Source organism: Zonotrichia albicollis, chromosome 1 (genome assembly GCF_047830755.1).
Source record: "Zonotrichia albicollis isolate bZonAlb1 chromosome 1, bZonAlb1.hap1, whole genome shotgun sequence".
NCBI lineage: Eukaryota > Metazoa > Chordata > Aves > Passeriformes > Passerellidae > Zonotrichia > Zonotrichia albicollis.
The window spans coordinates 102,973,707-102,997,826 of record NC_133819.1 but is presented as its reverse complement, the minus strand read 5'-3'; the positions used below and the strand labels follow the sequence as shown (position 1 = coordinate 102,997,826).

The window sequence follows — 24,120 nt, the reverse complement described above, 5'->3', positions numbered from 1 at the left end:
ATTTGTGTATGAGAAAAGAGTTAAAAGGTCAACCACTAGGCTTTATTTATAATAAGAGATAAGAATTCACACATACATTTCAAGGAAATAAGACATAGTTGGAGTCTGTGTGTAAGACATTCCTCTCTCTCTCTCTCTATTCCTCCCTGGCTCCACTGGCAAATTTCAAAACAATTCAGCGTGGTTGACTTTCAATTCCATATGTTTGTATGACTGGCTAAGGAGATCCTGCTGTGATCCTCTCTGAGGAAAGAGGCCTGTTGGACAACTTAAGAAAAAAGAAGCCATGGGAGGACAGGATACACAGGGAAGCATTTACACTTCAACCAACATGTGGGAGCCCTGGTCAGAGCAGGGAGGCTCAGTTTCTTCCCACTGTGACCAAAGTCCTCTAAAGTGTCCATACACAAGGAAAAGGAGAGCTTCAAATCCTTGTATCAAGGAAATCATCCCAAATATACATATTATTTTTGTTGACAATGGTTGTTCTATAAGGGGATATAATAATTGGTTTTTTTAAAATATTATAAGTCCTTTTGAGGTAAGAATATCTCATGAAAACTGAAACCACAAATCACCAAGGACCATATCTCCAGATGGCACCTATTGGTTTTGCAGTTAAATTCTTCAGTTCTTTCTGCCTTTTCTCAGGGCCTCAAGTAGGTAAATTGGACTTGCCAATGGCACCTGAACTGCAACACCTATTTACACATTCCCTTTTTTTTAGGAGTGCACCTGCATTTGTCTGAAGTCTTTGTTTGACTAAGTGGAAGTAGCTCATCAGACTTTTATTGCTCCTGAGCTGTGTCAGGGGATGGCTGAGGTGAGTTCACAGCAACAGCCTCCTCTGATGGGAAGGTTTTGGAGAGACAACAGGGAGAACAAGCAAACACCAGTTTAAACCTTGCCAGTCATTAACTGGTGACCAGAGGGGCTGAAAAACCCTAAAGGCTTTTGGAACCACATTGGAAGTAAAAGAATGACTTTGCAATGAAAATAAAGACAATATTCCACTACTTGCACATTTCTGGAAGAATTTGCTTCAGATGCAGAAAAAAAAACAATTCCACCTACCCTGAACTTCCTGAAGAAACCTCTGCTTCTTAGGCTCCTGTGAACCTTCATCACAAGGAGTCGCAGCAAACTCAGCATAAAAAGATTTAAATATTGCCCTGTCATGGCTGAGACATCATATCCAAGGTGAAAAATACACCTGGCCGTTTCTCCTAGACTACTAAGGCCTTGCTTCTTCTCTCTAGACCTCTGAGTGTGTCTGTAGAATGAGCACCTGTTAATGGATATGGAGCATTAGCATGACTTTTAATAGGTTATCAGATCATTGCAGTGCTAGAAAATCTTCCTTGGAGGCCCCTGTCTGGGACAACATATTTCTGGATTCCTCCAAGTGAATCCTCTGGGGGGAAAATGGCAAAGCCTTTTTGTTTTATTATTTATGAAGAAAGCCCTTGGAAGATTGAATTTATAATTTTAGGACTAGTTCTGGCTTGTGAGCACCTCTTACCATTTTTTCCCCCTGGATTCATATGAGCTAAGCCTAAGCCCATTTGATTCTCAGGCTACAATTTTTATTTTTATAGTTTTTATTGAGAACATTACAGTGGATGTGATGTAGCTGACTGAATTAATAATTTTCAGATTTATAGAATTCTGGTTCAAAAGACCAGGGAAGAAGCATGTGCAAACTGATAAAGTTGTTTAATTGTAAGTTAACTTGTTGCAACCACCAGAAGAAACTTATGTTGCCAGGGTCTCATCCATGTTGGTTGAGCATGCATTTGACAGTGTGAAAGAACCAGGACTGTGAGCCTGAATCATTATTGTGACAAAAGGGTCATAACTTTCATTAATTGAATTGAATTATCAATGTCCTCATTTATATTCAGGGCGTTTTAGTAGCTTGGCCATTTCTTCCCTGCTTGAACTGAATGTAAAAGTGATGAAACCACAGGTTGAGCTTAAAGCGCTGCAAATAAAAGTCTGAGGGTAAAATGTGCAGGCAGGGAACAAAAGGGTATGACAGAAAAGGGTCTAAAAGAGAAGTCTCAGATGCTTTGGTGTGATCCCTCCTTATGCTCAAACACCTCTGGGGTTTTCTGAGTGGTTGGTTGATTGGCTTCTTTTTGTTAAAAGATTCAGTAAATAATATTTCTCCATGCAGTTTTATTCATGAGCAGCTCCTCATTTGGTATCTGATTTTCAAATTATGCTGGGCTGATTTCCTAAACTCACAGGCTGCATTGTACCTCCTGGTAGAAGGGGAGTAACTCATACAGTTTCTAAGTGGGAATGCTTATATTGGTAACTGAGATTACTCCTTGAAATATCCTTTTTCAAAAAATATTGCTGCTCCAAACTTGTTCTTTGGACTATTTCCCAAAGAGTTAACAATGTATGTCCAGAAAGGTAAATGAAACACTTTTTTGGAAGGGTGTTTTCAGAAAAGATTTACAATAGTCCCTCTCTGCTGCTTGCAATGGTCTAACATTTCACCTTGACAGTGTTGTTTTGGGAAGAAAATAAAACCAAGGCTCTTTGTAAGGTGTAGGTTTCCCTTGCAGATTAACCTGCTGCTTACCCATGGGCACAGGACTCAGTTCTGCTACTTCTCAGATTACTTAAGCCAAAACTCACAGTAAATGAGCCAGGATTTTTTTCTCTGTGGTGTGACTACCCTGAACTGAGGATTACTCTGGACACAGCATTGTTGAGACTCTGAAGTGTCACCTGCACAACAATCCCAAAATATCAGCCCTCCATAAACATTTCAGGATAGAGAGTCACATGAGGGCATAATCTGTTTTGATATAAGAAATTAAAACCTATCCTTTACAACAAGAAAACAGCCACAAGCTCTGTGAACTACAGGAAGATTCTTGATGTGGGTTAAGGCTACTATTTTGGGCAGAAATCTCAAAATATTGAAGTTATGTCTGTAAAGAAGACAAAAGATGAAAAAGTGAAGAATCATATATCTGAAGCATTGATATTTGTGCAATTGGATGGGTTATACTGAAGGGATTGAAGAGAAGCATTGGGCTTAGCTGCTTGCTTTTACTGTTTTGCATGAAAAAAGTAAAGTAAAAAGATAATGGGAAATTCTGCTAACTGTGCATTTACAAAAAGTTTGCAGTTAGTATTGGGTCTCCCATTACTTGATCCTGCAAAATACTTTTTCCAAATTTCTTTATACCTTACCTTAAAATAAGAAGTACTAGTCAATTCAATTATCTGACAAATAGCACAGATTCCTATTGTTATTAAAGTTACCCAGCTGGAATAACAATGCCTCACTGCTTGCCAAATCAACACCATCACAGCTCAGAGAGATAAAATTGTAACTGAATCCTCTCACATGCACAATGAAACTGTCCTGAAATGCTCCCTGCTCACAGCAAGTTGGGTAAAAGTTACTTCAGTCTTAGTAGTCAATGTTAAATTTTCTGCTTCCACGTTTTTTTTCTCAGTCCTTACTTCTTCTCCTTGGAGGTTTGTCTAATGCATTTCTCTCTTTGGGTACATCATACAAATTTACAAAATTCCTTAATAAGGAATTGCTTTCATGTTACCAAGAGATTTGACCTGACATTAGGGCAACCAGTCCTCAAATACCAGCCCATGGCATTTTGATTTATGCATCCCATGGGCTGTAATCAACCTGTTGCACATGGTAGCACTGGAATGCTGCCCCTCTTTAGAAGAAATGACTTCACCCATGGAATGTCACTAGGTCTGTGGAAGCTCAGAGGTAGAAACAGGGAGGACAAAGCTTACTGGAAAGGTACCTACAGAAAAGGTCTCCATTTTTTCTTTCCCTTGAAAATGCTTTTGAAGGCCCATAAAATTGTGTGGCGCATGCCAAATGACCTGTGAAATAACCATCCAGAGCTGTGGCTGTAAGAAAAATTACGTACCACTGCTGGCACTCATATTGATCTGATAAAACCTTTTTAATGAGAAATCATCAGGCCTTTGAATAGATGAACCCATGTGTCAGGAAAGAGCACAGCACAAATATTGGGGGAACAAAGGACCACTGCCACCAACAGCGGCAGCAGCTATTGAACATAAGGAATATAGAATAGATTTCTGTTCATGCATCTGAAATTGCAGATGATCTGCTTCAGAGATTAGTCTGGCACACCAACAGAAAGTCACATGCACAATACAGAAACTCTCTTACTGGAAGGAAGTGTGTATTGCAAATCTGATCCAACTTATTCTGTGGAGGGGACTGAATTATCTTTTAAATTGTGAGTTAGTAGATCCTAATGCATGTTTAGGACTCACTTATACCGCTTTTTATAGCAGAAGCTCAAGATGTAAATTGAAGGCTTATGGCAAGGCTGAATTGTGGAGGCTGTTTACTTAGTGAATTGCATTGTACCTCTTTTTGCTTGCTCATTGTGCCAGAACTGTGAGAGGGAGACAGTATCCCTTGAGAGGAGAGATAACATTTTTGATGGTTTTTTCTCCTTTGTTCTTTCTCTGTGCTTTTCCTTTGTCTTTTTGATCTCCTTTGTGCAGCTTTCCCAATCAGCAGTAACAGGTACCAGGCTGCATGGCTGTTACTTTGATGAAATCAATGCCATCATCTGACACCAATCAGCTACATCGATGATAAAGGTGAATGTTTGACATCTTGTTGTCTGAGGTTCATGTTACTACCTTGAGGGCATGAGTAGAAAAATGGAGGAATTTTAGTTGATCTGCTGGCCTTGATTTATTTTTTGTTTGCTTCAAGAGAGTTACCTTCATGGACAGCTTTTTTTAAACTCTTCTAAAGCATGGACTGCTAGATTCTGCATTGCATTAAACATGCCTAGTGTGTCACACACAAGCACAGCACATGGTTCTTATTAACCTTATTAATAGAGGAAAGTGAAATACAAACCTTGAGTACAATACCGACACAGATGGCCACCCTCAGACGAATCTCCTGCCAGGCTGTTGCCAAGCACCTCTCAACTGTTTGTCCTAGCAATGCATCACTGGGACTTGTTGATTTCCAGGCTTAAAACTGGAATTTGGTAGATAATGTTTTCCTATATGTGTTATTTATCTGGGAGCTGCCTTTCTTCAGATGTCTTTTGTTTCTGCCAGGGCATTTACCAGCTGGCAGAATCTCTACTTGCTTGCTCTTTGAAAGATGGTAATACATGGTTTATAAACTCCCCAAACTGAATAAAGCTTGTGTAGTGACGCAGAAGAGAATGTCAGAGATGCACAGACATCAACCTTTCTTCCTGTTGCCTGCCTGTGACTTGCAGAATCCCAGCCACAAACTGGGATTCAAACCAGAATTTGGAGGTCAATAGGCTAGAAAGATTAGCAGGTCCAGTTTTGCCTTTCAGATCATGGGGTGATAACTTTTCAAGGGTTTGTCTAGGAAACAAAGCATCTTTCCTTTATTTGGATTTCAGGTAAGGGATAGCTATGGACCAGAGAGGACTCTCCTTTCTTATCTCTGTAACAGTGTAGAAAGTGATAAAGAAAGTAGCCCCATGCATCTGCCTGTCTCAAACAAGTCTCCTCTCTCACCTACTGTCTCCCAAAAAGCATGGCTCAAGGGACTCTATCCCCTGTCATCCTTGCTCTAGAGAGCAGATCTTGGAGGCTAGCCCCAGGAGCACATTGCTCTTTCTGATGTTCTTGCTGCCTGAGAATGACTTCTCTGGGGACAAAATAAAGCAGCGTAGCAGGTGTTCTTTCATTGCAGTATCCATGGTAAGCCCTGAAGTAGTTTGAGGCAAACATACAGAAGGCCTTGGTGATTGCTACAGCACAGTCACACAGAGGTTGTAATGCTTTCTCCATGCTTTGAGTTTGATCACAGTAGAGTTTTGGATAGCCACCAATAATTTCCGGTCTTTGCAGGCCATCTACCAAAGCAAGTTTACATATCAACTCAGCTGGATCCAGTTGCCTGTGAAGCAGAAATCCTGTGTAGCCCTGATTACATCACTGGAGTGAAGTGATTGTAAGCAAAATCAGAGTAAATTTTTTTTAATCTGTTTTTCTTTTGACTAAGACTTACATTTATTTAAAGGCCAGTTATCTTGCTAGAAAGAAATTGTTGGGTGCTCTCTTGTACTTTTTTTTGTTCTTTTTACCCTCACTTCCTAAATTGCTATAGTTTCTAAGTGTCTAGCCCTGGGAAGTGGTGAAACACTTCCTAAACACATGTGAGTAAATAATGACCAGACAATTCTCACACTAAACTAGGTTGGTTTACCCATTACATAGGCCACAGCTCATGGTTTCAGGTATCAACAAGAAGCTGTTTCACCCCAGCTGCTGACCTTCCCAGTGTTGGCCATGATGGAGCTCTTTGGAAAACACGAAGCCCACTCAGACTGAGCCACTCTCCATTGCAGAGAAATCTCCATTAGCAGCTTTGGCAGTGTCTGCATGCATGTGAAATGCAGCGTAGCATCCTTGTTGCTGTCACTGGGATCCTAACCAGGGCTGGGCAGGGCAGGATAGAGTCCTTGGCAGTGATGGTGGCTTAGAAAATCACAAGCTCTCTGAACAACCCACTTCAAACCTGGAGTTTGGCCTGTCCTCTGGGAGCTTTGAGCCATGCTCAGATCTCTACTGTATCACCTTGCCTGGCGCTGTGTGGATGTAAAAAAGCAATGAAGATTCCAGATCTGGTCAGGATGGGTTTTGAAACCACATTTACTTGATATAAAGGGAATTTACTGCTGCCATCCTAATTTTTCCATGGTCATGACTTAAACTGCTGACAGTTTGTGTTCTCCCTCCCAAACCAATTCTCTATTACTTCAAAAGGTCTGTAAAAAAACAGCGAGTGAAGGACACTTAACACAAATCATCCTATTTCTCATCAGATGTATATCAGCTCTGCATGGGCTCATTTTATTCTGAGAGCTTGTCATTTTATAATATTGCTAAATAAGATACAGACTGGGAGCCTGGCATGTGTCTTCTTCCCTACTCCCACACTGTGTTGAGGGCAGGGCAGGGCAGGACTCAGCAGGACCAAGCAGGGGGGACACTCCCTTTGGAGAGGAGTCCTGGTCCAGGTACTGCTTGTACCTCCACTTACCAGCAGTTGAAAGCAAAATCACAGTTTCCTTCTAACGGGAAAGTTCTTTGAGAAGCACTCAGAGTTGTAAAGAAAATCCAACTGCTCCTTGCCATCAGGCAGCACATCCAATTTTATTGAAAATTTTCTGGATTATTGCCAAAAAGACTGGTCAAATTGTCAGATTCCTGGTTCATGAAAAGTTCTGACATTTGGTTTTGTTCTGATTTGGAACGAAGCCAGTTATTTTGAAATTACCCACAAAAGAGAAGTTTATAGAGAAAAAGATAGGAATAGGAAACAATGACCCATGGTATTTCCAAAATAAAATACTCTCCCCAGGATATGCTTCTTTCCAGCCCTGCTGCTGGTTCTGACAGAGCAGCACGATGAGCCAAGGCTGGGGATGGGAGCCTATACTTTGGGACTGCTGACTCCAGCCAGGTCTCATAGCACTACCAGACTGCCTGTTTGGAAGCAGCAAGCCCACAATCCCTGTGTCCCAAGCAGACCACCAGGTTCACTGGCAGGAAGCCAGGCAGTTTTCCAGTGGAAAACTACATGTGGTTGGATATTGGTTAATTGAAATGTTTTACGTTTTAACATGAAATTTGCTGGCTCTCACGAATCAGTGTTTCCCAGTGCAATGATGTGCCATCAGAAATCTCATGATCAGCTCTAATTGCCACTTTGATGGCCAAAATCTTTGTTGACCAGAGTCCCATAACTTTCTGGCAATCACTAAATACCTTTTCATAAACACAAACAAAAAATCATATTCCGTTTTGTGCTCAACAACTGTGAAATTTGCAAGATTGTTTCTGGGCAAGGGTATTATTAAGAAAATTCCTGCCTTCAGGGCAGCAATGCTGGGGACACACATGTCCCTGTTTCAACCTTATCACCGCTGCATCAGCTTAAAACCACTTGAGAAGCATCGTGTTCCTACTTCTGAGGAGAAGACAATGGCCTCATTGCCCAATGAGGCATGTTGTCCAAGTCTAATTAGAAACAGGAACTCACTCACTAGAGCACTATTTATTCTTATTCTTACAGCGCAAGATTTCAAAAGTCTTTTTCATTGTTTTTATTATTATAATAGAGAAGGCTGTTTATTGATTTTTCTACTACATGAGTGTTTGTATACACTGACTTCCCGCGTCTAATGGAACAGAGCCTCCTAAAACAATAATAAAAAATAATAATAACCTCACTCGAGAGTGAAATAATTGTGGCCAAAACCATAGTTCAGTGAAAATTTTCCCCTCTTCTGAATGTGCTGCCAGAGACTTTCTGTGGTCTCACAGGCCCCATGCTCTCCCTGGCAGGGAGAGGATTTCTCCCCCCAGAGACCCGAGTGTCGGGGCCCTGCTGGGACTACTCCTGGGCGGATTCTCCCCTCCGAGAGCCAAATTTATCCCTTCTCTAAGATCAGCTCCATTTTTGGGTCACTGTGGGTAGGTGTGGCAGGGGTAGCCTGGTGCCACTTGTGGCAGGGTCCCCATGCATGGACTCCTGTAGCTCTGGGGATCTGCAGAATCAGATTTTGTTTACAGGAACATACATTTTTTCCTTCTGATTTTTATCAGGCGTCCAGAAATGTGAACTCCCAGAAATTTGGATGCAACTAATATTTTTAGTTTCACCCAGAGTTTGCTCCTCCAGTTTCCTTGCTTTCTTCCTTGATTTCCAGTTTAAAAACTGACTTCACCCTCAAATCTGAAACAACCTATTCCCAGATCTGTTCTTATTAACTGAAACCTGTGTCTCAGTAAAACATATCAATCTTTTATCAATACTTCAAATGCCACTTTTCGGTTCCAGAAAGTTTGGCATCTGCCAAGAATCCTATCTAAATCCATTCTAAAGAGCTGCAAATGCTCACGGGTGAAGACCACTTGCTAGATACAGGTCAGCACTGGAAACAACTTACAAAGCACACCATTTTCCATGGAGCTCATCAAGACAAGAACAAAAGCAGCAAAATTCTTCTTAGAGTTCCCAGCAGCCGCCTCAGCATTTTTGGCAAGCATACGTACAGACCGCAGTAGCACAATGTAGCAGTGTGTGAGGGCAGATTTGTTACTGGAATTAGTCAAATCACAGCAAGGAAAGTGGTCAAGTCAGTCTGCTTTGTAGTCATTCTGTTTCCAGTACCCCAAAAGTCTCTCTCACATCTATAAAATAGATCAGAGTTGGGGAAGATGTTGCTCCCCATAACCAACTTTTGTGTGTGCAGGGAGCAAAGTGGCCATGCAGCTCCATCACTCAATGTCACCTCTGAATATCTGTTCGCCTTATAGGGAGGCATTTGGTTTTTGCTTCTCTGTGACAGAGGAGATTCTTTGCTTATTTTCTCTGTTTCTGCAAGGACTAGACCTAAACTAAATCTTACCAAAGCTGACTCTTGCTATTTTATCTTCAGGTATCTTTCCAGGAGCAACTTCATTATCTGCGCATGGGTATGTACAGCTTGTGGGACCATAAAAAAACCTCTCAGTGTAAAGGCAAAGAGCTTTCTCCTTCTGGGCATAGATGGAGTCAAGAGACTGAATGAACCATCCACATCTTGCTGCATTGTCTTCCATTATCTCTCAGCCTTTACATCAGAAACACCAGAAGAAAACATGGTAAGACCATTTTTCTCACATTGTTTCTTCTAGGGAGTGTGGGGAAGCACAGAGAGGTATTTGTTGGTTGACCCATTGCAGAGGTATTCCCGTGGGTGGTAACCAGTGCCTTGCCTGTTTGAAGGAGCAGTGTTACTGATTGGTTGCATTCTAGTCTGAAAACAATTTTTGTTATATTTGTTTTTGGTGTTTAGTTAAGATGAAGTGCTGCTGGTGAGAGGCTTTTCAGACTACAGTGAAGTTTCATTTTTATTTAGCTCTTTGCTTGCGTTGTGAGCGACCCCTCAGCTGTGCAATGGGTGTTGGCACAGACATGGGGAGCATCTTTCTTTCACTTGACTGAGAGAGTTGTAGGTGAGGCCATGTGGGGAGGGAGAATTGATGAAGAGGAATGTGCAATATAGGGTGGTTCTTTTGTTACACAGCTAGCTGCCATGCAGCACAGGAACCTTTCTCACACTTTGGGATATGATACTTGACAGGAGTTTTTGGTCAGCCTCTTTTCCTTCCTGGGGCAGGAGCACTGCCCTTTGTTCCTGCACCTTGCCATGACTCCTCCCTGAGAGACAAAGCTGGGCTTCCCTGCTGTGTTGCACTTGTTCCAACCTTGTCTTGGGCTCTAAGAGCCGGTAAGGACACTGATGTTTAACAGGCTGGTGGGCCCTCAGCAGCAGCTCTGATATGGAGGTAAACCCCTCTTGTAAACACCATAAATCCAGGTTTAGGATTTGCAAGTCAAATCCCTGCCTGGCTAATGTGTGAAAAGATGTTTTTCTAGTCCAAAATGGTGATTATCACATCCACAAAGGCTCTGCTAAACTCCCACTGAGTGGGAACCAGGTACCTAAGGACCCCTGCAGATCTGGCCTTTACTGTGATGATTCAGTGACAAAAAAAAAAATAAATTCCTGTGGAATAAGGTGCAAAGCAATGGTTGTTAACATGTGTTTAACTTCAAATGTTACTGCAAAACCTGATGAACCAGAAATAGACCTGAAGAAAGGGTGGTTTGGTTTCATTTAGGATTACTTGAGACTGTTTACGATTATAGTAGCTGTCTCAATTTTTGTAGATAAAGCTCTTCATAGTTTTAACACTGGCTGGAATGTAGATACATATGCTGAAAAGTACATAAGCCTGCTGGGGTTGGTATATTGGCGCAGTGGCTCACAGTCCTCCCAATATCCAGAGACTATAAAGAGGGTATATGCTACATCAGCTGTGTGCAGTCAGTTTCATTGTCCACCACTGTTTCATAAATCCAAGGCAAGATGTGCCAAAGAGAACACAAAAATTCACATGTATTTAAATGAATTTTAGGTTGGTGTGGTGGTTTGACTGTGGCTAAATGCTGAGTGCCCACCAAAGCTGCTCTAGCACTGCCCACCTAAGCTGGGCAGAGAGGGGAATATAGCTAAAAGCTACTGGGTTGAGATAGCAACAAGGGAGAAATCTCTCAGCAAATAATGTCATAGGCAAAGCAGGTTCAAATCCGGGAAATTAGTTTAATTTATTATTTAAATAACATTATTTAATTATAAATAATTTAAATTAATAAGCTAAATTAAATTTATATTTTATTTAGGAATTTAAAATTTATTTTATTTATGAATTTATTAAAATTATTAATTTAAAATAATTTACATTAATAAATTTTAAATAAGAATTTATTATATAAATCAATTTAATTTATTAGGTATGAGATCTGGGTAGGATAATGAGAAGTAAAAATAAACCTTAAAACACCTTCACCACACCTCCCTGTTCTTCTCAAGCTCAACTTTACCCCCAGTTGTCTATCCCTCCTCCCCAGGTGGCTCAGAGGGTTGGGAATGGGAGCTCCCTTCAGTTCATCACACATTGTCTCTGCCACTCTTTCCTCCTTAGGGGAAAGTCTGTCTTATGTATCTTCTCTTAAATGGACTCTAACAGAAATGGGATTTATGTGGCTACACCTAAAATCAGTTCTCAGTCATCAAAACAAGTATTATTACTTGTGTGCCATGTGTCAAGGGAGATGAAGGTCATGTGTTGGCTTTAAACTACAGGCTTCTCAGATGGGGTCAATAAATGGTGTGGGATGTCAGATTTGTTTAGTTTTCTCCAATAAAACAATCCTTTCTTCCTTTTAATCTGGAAGAGCCATCCATAATGGGTTGGGAAACAAAACAGCCTTTTTAGGAGGAACTCACTGACAAGGGCTGAAAGTCTTGGGCTCACTCTATGGAAACAGTCAGGCTGATTCACTGCACAGAAGTTAATTAGTATAAATGATAGAGGATCCAGCCTCTTTCCTTCACCATATATTTCCAAATATCTCCTGGAGCCAAATCGAGACACTGCACAATGAGTGTTTAAACACACTTCTCCCTCTCCCCCCTTGCTAGCAGCAGTGTCTGGAATACAGGTTGTAAATCAGGTCCTACAGTGATTGATCCATGTGCTAGCAAGTGAAGCATAAAAATAGCAGCACGGTTGAAAGGACATTAAAAAAAGGGAAACAGACCATTATTATTTCTGGGCTCAAGGGAAAGAGCAGTTGAATCTGTCATGCAGGCCAAGTCTGAGTAGCCCTGGTCTGTCTGAAAAACACAGACAACTGCTTTGCTGCCTCCTCTGCAGCTGTGTGCACCCTGTAAACAAGGAGCCAGCCCCATTTTTCTAGCCTGTGAACCTGGGTCCCTGAGGTTTGAGTCCTTTCAGGAACTTCTCTTAAACCTCTTTGTGTGCTCTAAACCAACTCCTGTATTTCCCTGGCTGTGAAATAACATGCTGGCAGGGCAAATTGCATCTTTGATGCTGTCATAAAAGTTACTGACATGCCCACCATATATTTGAAGCATATTTTCTCCCTTATCTTTGGCTGGGGAGAACATTTCTGGGGCTTTCCATAGTACTGCTAGACATAGAAAATCCATAGCTTAACTATTCAGACAACTTAATTGGGAGTCAGGACGCTCCATCCTGTTAATGTTTAAACAACAAGAACTGCTGCTGAAGCAGGAAAGATAGGATAGCAATATTTTCATCAAAATAAATAGGTGAAAATAAAGATAGGAAGGAAAAACTTGCTGCTTATATTTATGCATTTATCCACCACTATTTTATTAACAAGAAGCTGTATAGAACTGAAGCAAAAAGAGAGGCTTATCAGTCTCAAAGTGGCTTTTAGACATTGACTGTACACTTAAGAGATCTTCTGATGTGGATAAGCAAAAGTAATAATGGAATAATTTGGCAATCCTTACTGTATGTACTGAGTGTAGCTGTTTCTTTCCAAGAAGGCAGTTTACCATTTCCATACTTCTGCTGCACATGCCTGGAAAACCCTGGTAAAATTCCATGCCTCTGTAACATGCACAGGTGCATACACATATAGGGTCTATTTTATGTGTATGTAAAGTACTGAGGGATTTGTTATTTCAGGGTTTTGGCATTACTCAGGTGGCTCAGGTGCTATTGAGCTCACTTTTAAAAGTATGAAAAATGCTTTTGTTTCTGAATATGACTGAATCCTCCCTTAATTACAGACATTGGCATCATCTTACCTGCCTCTTCCTTTATGCTGCTTCAGAAATTGAAAAGGATCCTGATGATTATTCAAGGAATCGAGTAACAATCCCCAGTCCTGTGATTTGATGATTTCTTAAGATTTCTGCTTTCCCCAAATGCCTGTGGTACCTCTTATCCCTTTTCTAACTGCAGTAAGATTGACTTAACTTTCTGTCCCTCACATCAAAGGCATTTTTGTGCTGTGTGTTTTATGTTCTCACTACCAATACTTTCTTTCCAGACTTTCTGATCACTTTTTATTCTTGGGAAATGTACATTAGCATTCAACAAGACCTAATAATGGTTTGTGCTGTGCTCTCAGTTTCTTGGCAAAATCCTGCCTTGAATGGCTTGAAAATTTCTGCTGAAAGTATGATGCTTATGCCCAGCTGTATCTCAGTGAATATCATGGTCATGAAACTTCCAATGTACTATTCTGGTGTTATATTCTCATGACTATGCTCTTCTCTGAGAAGAGCATGTGGTTTGGATACATGATGACATTTTGGGTGTGTTGTCTTTGACCAGAGTGTTTTGTGGTAGAAGTTCCCTATCAGGCAGGGAAGAAACATTTTCTTGGCTTAGTCTGTTTTGCCCTGCATGTGATTTAATTAGGACTGTCTCCATATTAATTAAAATAATCCTCAGTGAGGCAAAAATTAAGGCAATTATCAAACACATAATGATGTCAGTACACAAGTCTTTGCACCTACATATCAGCATGTACATGCCTACACCCAAGCAATGCCCTGAGTACCATAATACTCAATGCACAGCAAAAATCTACTGTATTCTTACAGGGCATCTTTGTTTGCTGAAACATGGTGCTTTTCTGACACTTTTAACTTCAAACAAATCTTAATGTGGTGTGAATGCTTAGCTTGATTTAGGAGCAGCTTGCTTCAGTTTATTTTAAACCCACTGAGCCTTGGGGCTGAGATACTTGGTGACATTACAACCATTCAATAAATTGTCTTTCAGCAGCTGAGTCTGCTGAGTCAAGCTGAAAGAGGATTAGTCCTGCCCTTGCTCTGGAACATACTGGACTGCACCAGCCTGTCTCTTGAAGGGGCTGTGTCTAAAGGCACAGCAGCACGCCTTTGCTCTGCTCCAGGTTAGGAGATAACTATTCCCTGCATTCCTATAGCCTGCTCCTTTGGTGTCCATCCCCTCACCTTGCAGTCTGTGTAACCTGTTCTCTCATTGCTCCGAAATGGGTCTGTAAAATTATGTGATCTGGAGATGGCTTCAACTTCAACACACTTTTAATCACCTCAGATGTTCAGCAGCTTGAGTCTGCATGTTCTACTAACCCTTTGCTGTAAACCTCTTGGACACTGTTATATTCAGCCATTCATGGATTATCCAGCTCAGACCTCAATTTCAATAGATGCAGCTTCATTAGGATGTTAAACTCATATAGTGAAGTTTACTTTCTTATCATCTCCATGAAACAAATATCTCAGTCTCAGGATTTACCTTATCTAGGGATTATTTTGATGGCTGATGCAATAACCTGAATAGAAATGCTAGGTAAAATAGAGCTAAAAATTTAGCCCTGAAATACTAGCTAAAACCTCTGATTATGATTTTTTCTTCATTAATTCAATAGTTTTCCTTTCCATTCTGATGCAAGTCCATCAGTCACATGGAGTTTTTGTCAAAACCAAATAGATGATGTGAGTTAAAGATTTAAAGAAAACTAAGACATCATGAGATGCCTTTAAGACATCATGAGAACTGATGACCAGATTTATGAGTAACAAAAAAATGAGGGGTCTGCACACGCTGAGGTAAAAAATTTCAAGCCTGACAATATCTATATGAATGCTTCAGATTGGTCAACAAGCCAAAGACAGCTCAACCACAGTAGAAAGCAGAGACAGGAGGAATAATTGAAGAAATGAAAACAAGTCAGTGCCTTTTTCATGTTAATAAAGAGTGTCTGCCTTACAGGCCATTCAGAAACATGGGAGGTACATGCAAGTATGAGAGGTTTCTTCTTCTCCCTGTGCACATTAGCTGAGATCATGCAGAATGGAAAATCTTAACTCATTTCCATTACCCCTTATTCTAGGAATGCTTCCCCAAGATCTGCCTGTGTATTCATGACCTGAGAATTCACTGATTTCTTTGCTGGTGGTAACAACTGCATCTGAGGTGCTCAACAGCTCTGCTCCCTATGCTGTTGCTTAGCCCATTGCAGTGAGGAAGAGGAGGAGAAAAGGGATGTGAGAGAACTGGAATTCACTTTTCTTATAAGTCAACCCTAAAAGGTTGAACTGAAATTAAAGACCTGCTGTGTAAGGATCTGATTTCCCAAAACCAATTACATTACTTAATTGCTATCTAAGGTAATGCAAATAGCCCTCTTTGATTTGCCAAACAGAAATCAGAATTTACTGACAGCCTTCTAAGGAAGTTCCTGCTGAAACATGAAGAGAAATGACAAGTGGGGCAGCTGGAGATTGGAGGGTGGAAGGTAGAAGAAAGGCTCCTTTCCCTTGTATTGCTAGCCAAGGTTCCCAAGGGAATTTGAAAGCTTTGGAGACTTAGGCTGGTTGAAGCAGTCCCTGTTTACTGCTAGGCAGGTAGTGGATCAGGAGTCTGCTGCAGGATTTCCCCATCAGCAAGGCAGGTGGAGGTCAGGGGACAAGGTCCCATGGGAACTCAGATGTTCCTGATCTGTCAGGAGCTTGTAGCTGGGTTACTAGGCCGTCAAATGAGCTGCTAAAAGACATCATTACTCCCAGCAGCTGATATTCTCTTTCTGCAAACTATCTATAGGTTATTACCTCCTGTTTAAATGGAAGATTTAATTGATACAAACCCTGCAAAGTGGAAGTTGCTGCCCTCTATCTCTTTCCTTGCACCCTGTTGCAGGGCTTGTCCCAAGGCAGCTGTACTGGCTGCTCTACCCCATGTAGATGGCTCTGAAGCAGTGCCAGTTTTCCCAGAAGCTCCAAAAGCAGACATGAAAGTAGTTCCTATATGACGTGATTTGTGGGACAAAACAAAGGCACTTTTGTATGTAGTTTTGTTTTCTTGCCATCCAGGCCTGCACTGGCCTTTCCCCCTGGCATACAGACCATCAGGGCACAGCAAAATGCACATCCTCATCAAGCTGTAAAGATTTAATTACCCCAAGCCCTAGTTTGTGAGAGAGCAAGTCACATTGGCAGTTGAATTAAACAACTATACTTGCAGCTTTCCTTAAGCTCAACCAGTGAAAAGACTCACTTAAACTCTCTGTCAACATCATGGTTTCCACCACTTCTCTGTCAGCTTTACTATGAATCACTGAGATTGCAGATTTGAGGCAAATCTACTTTCTGAGCTGCTGGGACAGTAAGAGTTAAGCAACTGAGCTGGAAATCCCATGAGATCAGGCTTTTCTAGTGGCAAGATTTCCCATGCTTCCTGCTTTTTGATGTGCTGGAAATACTTTATGCTTGGTCTTTCTTGTGGTATCTTGGCACAACTTCTGTAAATACTTGAAGGGACATCATCAACATAACAATCATGCTTCTGTCTAAAATGTTTTTATTATTCCAAGTCACAACTAAGAGAGAAAGAGATTAAGGTCTCTTTCATTCAGGCACTTGAGCACAGACCAGCTTTTCTAAGTGTCAGTCAGATCATGCTCTAGAAGATTTAGGATTTAAATTCAGGACTATATTGGCTTTGCTGACAGTGCTGGTAGAGAGGAAGTTTTGACAACTTGTTCCCACCCTCACCTCACCACTATTTGCTACCCTGTTGGTTGGCTGTAGTCTGTAAGTGGTTGTCCAGTAAACCTAATCACTTTCTCACTTTCTCCTTTTTTTTTTCTTTTTTTTTTTTTTGTGTGTGTGCAAGAGAGAGTTGTTGTAATAAGAACAATTTCATCACCCTCTCTTTACAATGATGGCTCACTGTAAAGCTTTATCGCTTTACAGTGATGGCTCACTGGCTTTACAGTTGCTGGCTCCAACAACTACTTTTTGGGCTGAACTGAGAGAATGGCAGCCTGGGGAAGAATGAAACACTCAAAGCAGGGGAGATCAGGAACCTGCAGACAGAACTGCTTGGTGCTGCTAACTGACACTGACCATCTTTGGGCTTTGCACTGCAAACCCAAATTCCACTGCATATATGCACATCACAGCTTCTCCCAAGTCACAAGCCTAAAGGCTGAAATGAAGTTTCTGCTCTCTGCTCTGAAATGATCTTCTTGTGTTGCACAGCCCACCTGGTATGAGCTGTGTGGTTTTCAGGCAGTAATGTTTCTTATTACCTTCATTGTATTTTCAGTAACCACTGAAATGATGCCAACTACAGGGCACCAAACACCTACAGAAGCCCTTTAAAGTTTCCAGTGAGAATATGCATTTGGCAACTAGGTGTTCAGAGCTGAACTGACACTTAACCAAATTCCAAATTCCAGTTGGGCATTATCTTTAGTCTAAAATGAGTCTTGGAGTATGCCTTTGTCATGGTTACAAGCAGGTAAGGAGGTCTGTACTAGAAAACACCTGCTGCTGATAGAAACACTGGCACTGGGATGACATTTCTAGAGTCACTGTCACATTTGTGGGTTATGGTGGTGAGGAAGACTTGCACACAGGCTGCTTTTAATTTATGAAATGTATCCCCAGAATGTGTAAAATGTGCAAACAACTGTCTTCAAATTTCACATGCCATATCCTCTTTTCACTTGTCCCTCCCACCCTTTTGGTTTCCTCAGCTCACTGTGTATGCCCTCTCTTGCAGGTGAAATGCAGACCCTCCATGTGCCACAGGCTGCTGGGAATGACAGGACACATTCTTCCAGGGCTGCCTGGTGACTGCTCCAGAAGGTACACTACAGGAGTGGATAAGGACCCACTAGAAGCCAGGAAGTCTCTAATGTATTGTCCTTTCAAGCAAACAGCTTTAGCTTTTTAATTCTCCACTTACATTAATCATGCCTGTCATGAGCCACTTGGAGAGCTGCAGCCACCTCAGTGTGGCCTGCAAAGCTTCCTGCTTCACTCAGAGCTCTGCTTCTTCAAGTTTCCCTTCCCAATGTTTGTATGAAGCCTACAGGAGATGAGCCAAACAAGATATTTACTTCTTTCACTCAGTAACCGGAGCCTCCCCCATAAGGTGAACCACCAGTGAGGTGGAGGCAATAAGCATCATCTTACTGATGCTGACTCTAGCTCTTCTTCCCACATTGTTACTGAAGTCTTCTTAAACCCTGGTTTTTCATGTCTCCTAGTATTTGTAAAGAGTTTTAGGAGACTTAGAATATTTTATAATATATATATTTTTAAGCTGTTAGCAAATTCATAAGCACTGTGATCAATATTAACAAAAATCAGTCAAGAGCTTCTCTCTGCACAAATGTAATCTCCCTTCTCAATTCCTGTCAGTTTTGGACTTTAAATGTACTTGGTTTGAATTTTTTTCTTTATTTAAAAAAACATGAAGAAGCATAATTTTTCAAAACATGACATCTTGTTAACAACAGATAGGACCAGAGAAACTCTCTCCTACTCGAATACAGGGTAATTGGAGTCTACATAGAGAAATTGTGTCAGTTTAATACTCCTGTGTTGTAAATTTGAAATACTCTAGTTTGGAGAGATATTTGAATCTTAATCCATAGTGAGTGCAGTTTAGCCTCAAATCTTGTACCTTTTTTTTTTTTTTTTTTTGCATTGGCTTGGAGGAAAGGAATCTGGAAACTGGAGTTGTACTCACAATTTTATGACTAGGATCTCTTTCTGCCTTAAAACTCATTTTATCTTCTTATGTGTAAAACGCCCAAGCAAGCAGCTGTGTTTCTTAGTTCATTGAGCTGTAAAATGTGTTGGTGATATTCACCTGTTCCTGATGTCCTGAGATGCCTGGAAGGGCAGAACTCTTCCAAAGGAAAGCTAATGAAGGAGTAAGGCAAGAAGGGCATAGGACTAGCATTGAATTTTAAACAATAAATTGTAAGCAAAATAAAGGAAAATAAAGAATTCTGAATGACCAAGGAGGTTTTCATGTGTAGGAATGTCATCTCTGATGAATGCTAATTAATAGTCCTACTGCAGATCAGGTATATCCTAGAGACTGATGCCTTGGAAGTGCTTTTATTTGATTAAGTTTTATGTCTAGCAGTAGAGAAATTAGGTCATTTTTATATGATGTGAGATTTATACTAAGGAACAATGATTCTGAAAAAAGTTCTGGTTGTGATGTAGTGGCTAAAAGGAACTGCTATGATCCTGACATAGATATCAGGGGTAGACTGTTAGTGGCATTCGTAATACCACTGCAAAACTAGGAATTTGTAACTTAATATTACCTTTTTTTTATTTTTAAAGCATATTGGCAAATTTATAAAAAGAGCTTTTTGAGCCCCCAATTTAAGTTATAAAATGAATGATTTAAGGAGCCAGATTTTATAGTGTATTGATGAGAATAAGTTTACAATTTAGGGAATGGTGTGGTTGTACCCTGCATTGCATATGGAGAATGCAGCCAGTAACAGTGGGTTTTTTGACTTGTGAGGCAATGGTGGAGCATTCAGAAGCTAAAGGATGATGCAGAGGAGTACAAAGTGTAAAAATTAGGTAGGTGTTTTACCAGGTTTACATTTCTAAATGGCAAAATTTTCTTGTTGAGACATGATTTGTCACTCAACACAAATATTTTATCTCCTGTAAATATATCATGGATTATTCCATGATATTATGGGAAAGGGGTGTGGGGGCCTATTGTTGATAAGGACATGCTTCAATTAAATCAATACAATAATTATTTTTGGCCTTAGTTGTAAAAGTATGAGTATTCCTTAAAAAAATCATTACTTTTTTTCCATTGCTCATCAGAAAAACTTGAAGTTGCCGAAAGAATTTAAGGTTTTATTTCAAGGTATTAATGGTTGAATGTAGACCAAAAGGTCTCCCTCTCTTTAATTTTTTTATGTAGCTCTTCATAGAAATGTCTTTTTGCAGCATGTATCTCTCCAAATGACTCCCTGTTATATGATGCTGTAGTTTTAATCCCACAGCGTATGGAAAACATTCCCCTGTATGGAAGAGGTATCGTTTTATAAAGTCGAGATTTTGCTTACCCCGGTGACTCAAAGCAATGTCCCTTTTGTGCTTCCAGAGAGTGATGTAATGAAGCAGACTTCCATGTGCACACACCAAAGCCTGGCTAGATGCATGTGTGCTTGGGATTAGTAGCTGCCAGCCCTGACCTCTGCCTTCCCTGATGGATCAGGATCCACTGCTCCCTACCGCAGAGGGCCAGCAGAAGACCTCCGTGCAATGCAAGCTGCATTTCGGTGCAGTTCTGAGAACTTCTGTGGGATGTGGGTGGGCAGAAGGTTTTGCTCAGTGGAAACATTTAAATTTGAGTTTGGAAACACTTTTACTGGCCAACAAGTTGTTTTCTTTTAAGCTTTCACAGACCGAGGAACATCGTCACATAATTCCATTAGTGAATCCAGCAAGTTTTTGTTAAATTGCAACACCTCTTTCAGGAAGTTATTAAACAATGATTTAGAGACCAAAGATATTACAAATTTACCACTTCCCTTAATGTCTTTTTCCAATCCATAATTGACTCCATTTATTTCCACTTTGAATTTTAGATCTATCTTTTAGCCATTGAAAGTTAATGCACTTTGCTGACAGCTCACAGTCCTAAGACTAATCACAAATTTTAACATGTGTCACAGATAAAATAACTCAAAAAGTATGAATAATAATCTCTGTATCTCTTTAAATGCTAGTAAAATTGATTGGTGACCTTCATGCCTTTCACCCACAGTGAGTATTTGAGCTGAAGATAGAAATGCCATTTCTTTGAAGGTGGTGGGTCCCTTTAACTTTGGGTTTGCTTGTCTTTCCGCATTGCACACTGTGATTATCCATCAACAGCAATGCCAGAGGCTCTTGCAGCTTAGCAGGGGCAGCTGGGGACACGACTTTCATCTTGTTGAAACAAATAGGAATATCAAAGTTCTTACAACCCTCTGAAACACGGCAGAGACTTTGAGGTGAATATTTAGCAACTGGGCTAAATATGTGTGGGCAGTGCAAACACAAGCTGCAGCAAACAAGAGCCTTCCAGCCTTTTCTTCCAGTTGTCCTACAGAGGACCGAAAGTTGCAAGCAATTTGCTCATTATTAGACCGGAGCCACTGGAGCAGGGCCTCTTCGTGTTGACTCGTGAAACCCTTTCATGCTTATCAGCATACAGCTGGATTTCCTCTGCTTTATCACACTGCCACTTTTCCTGTATGGCTCTCAGTTTTGTTTGGAGTTCTCTGGTCTCGCTATTATATGCAGCTCTCTTTGATGCAACGATAGATCTTGCAACCGTGCTCCGTGAAATGTGCACCTCTCCTGAGGTGTTGTATAATTGCAGGATCACTCTTATCTCACCAATCTTAATGTTTTCTAATTTTTTTGCCCTGGGGTCTTGTTTGAAGCATGGCTTAAGATATCCCTGAAGATTTCCAAATTATTTTATTGGAATTCTTTAGAGTTTTTAATGTTGAGCTTTTAATAAAGCAAAACATTGAGGATGCATGTCTACTCAGTGCACAGTTTCCCTTAGAGTAGCTTGTTTTGAAATGAAAGAAGTATTTTATTCATCAGCAGAAGAACTTTTAATTGTACTTGTTATGATCAGGAGAGGACTCTGGACTGTTTCACATTAATAAAACTCTTCCTCTTACATCAGGATTTTTGCTTGGCTATTCTACATAGCCATTGTGTCCTGAAGTGGTAAACTTGAAATGTGTACTCCCTTGTGACTGAAATGTTGAGAAAATTGTCAAACATAACAGCTATATGCTGCTTTGTAATCTTATGAATAATTTCATATTGGTTGACTCCAGTCTCTACCTTTGCCTCACTTCTGACAGCAGTATTTCTTGTTTTGCTCCCTGAATTTTAAATGTCTTCCACATGTACTTTATAGTTAACTGATTTTGTGTTACCTGCAAATTAAGAGGGTGGCTCCCATCCATGCAAATTAAGATAAAAAATTTCTTTAAGTGGAACCATTTTTATAACATTTTTTCAATGCTGTTTTGAATTCCTGTTTTAATTGATATATTTTTAATCTGTTTTCTCTTCATTTTCTCTTGCTTCCTAAGATACATCACTGCTTTTACATTGCTGTCTGCCTCTTGTTATAGCAGGGAGCTATAGCAGAAGGCAACTGGGCAGCAGTAATAGCATGAACTGGTGCCTAAACAAGCTCATGAAAAGATATTGTATCTAGGAATGAGGAAATAGGGGCTGGAACTGACAAAGTTGTAGGCTTGGGACCTCTGCATAGCGAGTGCAAAGGTGTACTTCCACAAGCAAGGCTGCCATTTTTGAAAGGTGTGGCCCAGTTTGAGGTAAATTCTGCCTCTTTAAGAGTCCTCTGTTTTGGAATAGACCTGTAAATAAAAAAATGTACATCTCCAGATTGTCTTCACAGATATGAAAAGGTAGGAAAAAGTTAGCATGACTGGAGGGTATACAGTACACTGGTGGGGGTGTGGGTTGCACACAACCTGGTGTTATACCTATGGAAATTTGGTGTTTACAGAGTTTCTTTTGCTAAATGTTATTCAGAAAGCCCAGTGAGAGGTTTAGTTGCTTGCAAGAACAAGACACTGTCCCCACTCTCAGGTGTGGGCATTCTAGTTTGGCCCTAGAAATGCAGGTAAGCATTGTCTTGCTTCCTTTTTTCTTTGGTGAGAAACCAAGTGCATTGATGTAACTGTTTTTAGCCCTTAGTCCTTCGTTCCCCACCCTCCTGGATAGAGACAAATGCTCACTATGAATTACTTAGCCCAAGTTAATGAACAGAAAACAAACACAGCTCTAGTATTGTCTGTCAGCAATAGCTAATGGTAGTAAGACTGCTATATACCAAAAAAGGTATCTCTCTCTCTCTTTCTTTTTTTTTTTGCTTGTTTTTTTTTTTTGGGTTTTTTTTTTTTTTTTTTTTTTTTTGTTGTTGTTTGGTTGGTTGGTTTTTGGTTTTTTTTTTTTTTTTTTTTTTTTTTTTTTTTTTTTTTTGTAGGGGAATGCCAGTTTTTTGCTTTCTGGAAACAAAATGCACAGATTGTAGCTTAAGAGCTTAAGTGGCTTTTAACTTTGAAGATCAGGCAGTACTGCATCCTCTTAAACACTCAAAAAGAATGCTCAGGGACCTCAGTTTCAAAAGATCAGATTTCACATCATTCCTATTTGTTGAGCATTCACTAATTACTGAAATTTTTAATCACAAAGTTAAGCAAATGAACGATGTGGGTAGGCAAATTCAAGAAGTTTTTCTTCATGTATTATCATTTGGGTCATATCACTGTGTCATAGGAAGGGAAGAGAAAGGAAAATTTAATCTACAACTTGGCATTCACACTGTTTGGCAGCATATTAAAGTGAACAATCTGTGTAAGTATATTCTATAATTTCAGGCTCCCTGGATATGATAGATACTTCATGCACAAAGTTTGCTTTCAGCATGCTTTTTTACCATTTCTAAAATAAACTCAGTTGCACATTTCAGTTTGTTTAACTGAGATAACGTTCAAAGTAATGGAATTAATTGTACCCCTTGGCCTCTTAGCTGTAGCACTAAGCACTCACTGACCTGCTAGACCATTGAAAGTATTCTCTTCCTCCTTCACAATCTTTAACAGGTCAATATAGACTCTCACATCCAAGCACAGCTAACCTGGAGTACCTAATGCACTACTTACTGTCCTCTGAATAGAACTGCACTCAATACCTGGTTAATATTTGCCATATGCAATGTGGGATATGCTTTTGTGATAGCTGAGAGCTAACAAAACTATTTACAGAGCAGAGGGGGTTAAGTGTGCCACTATTTTCTTCT

General features: G+C 40.3%; 1 long non-coding RNA gene across 1 annotated transcript; it reads left to right on the top strand.

The window, feature by feature from the left end:
- The first annotated feature begins 9,160 nt into the window (after positions 1-9,160).
- Positions 9,161-22,280, top strand: LOC113459239 (uncharacterized). The gene is made up of 3 exons (XR_003380296.2): positions 9,161-9,699; positions 18,004-18,089; positions 20,380-22,280. It is a non-coding gene; the product is annotated as an uncharacterized LOC113459239 (long non-coding RNA).
- The last annotated feature ends 1,840 nt before the right edge of the window (positions 22,281-24,120 follow it).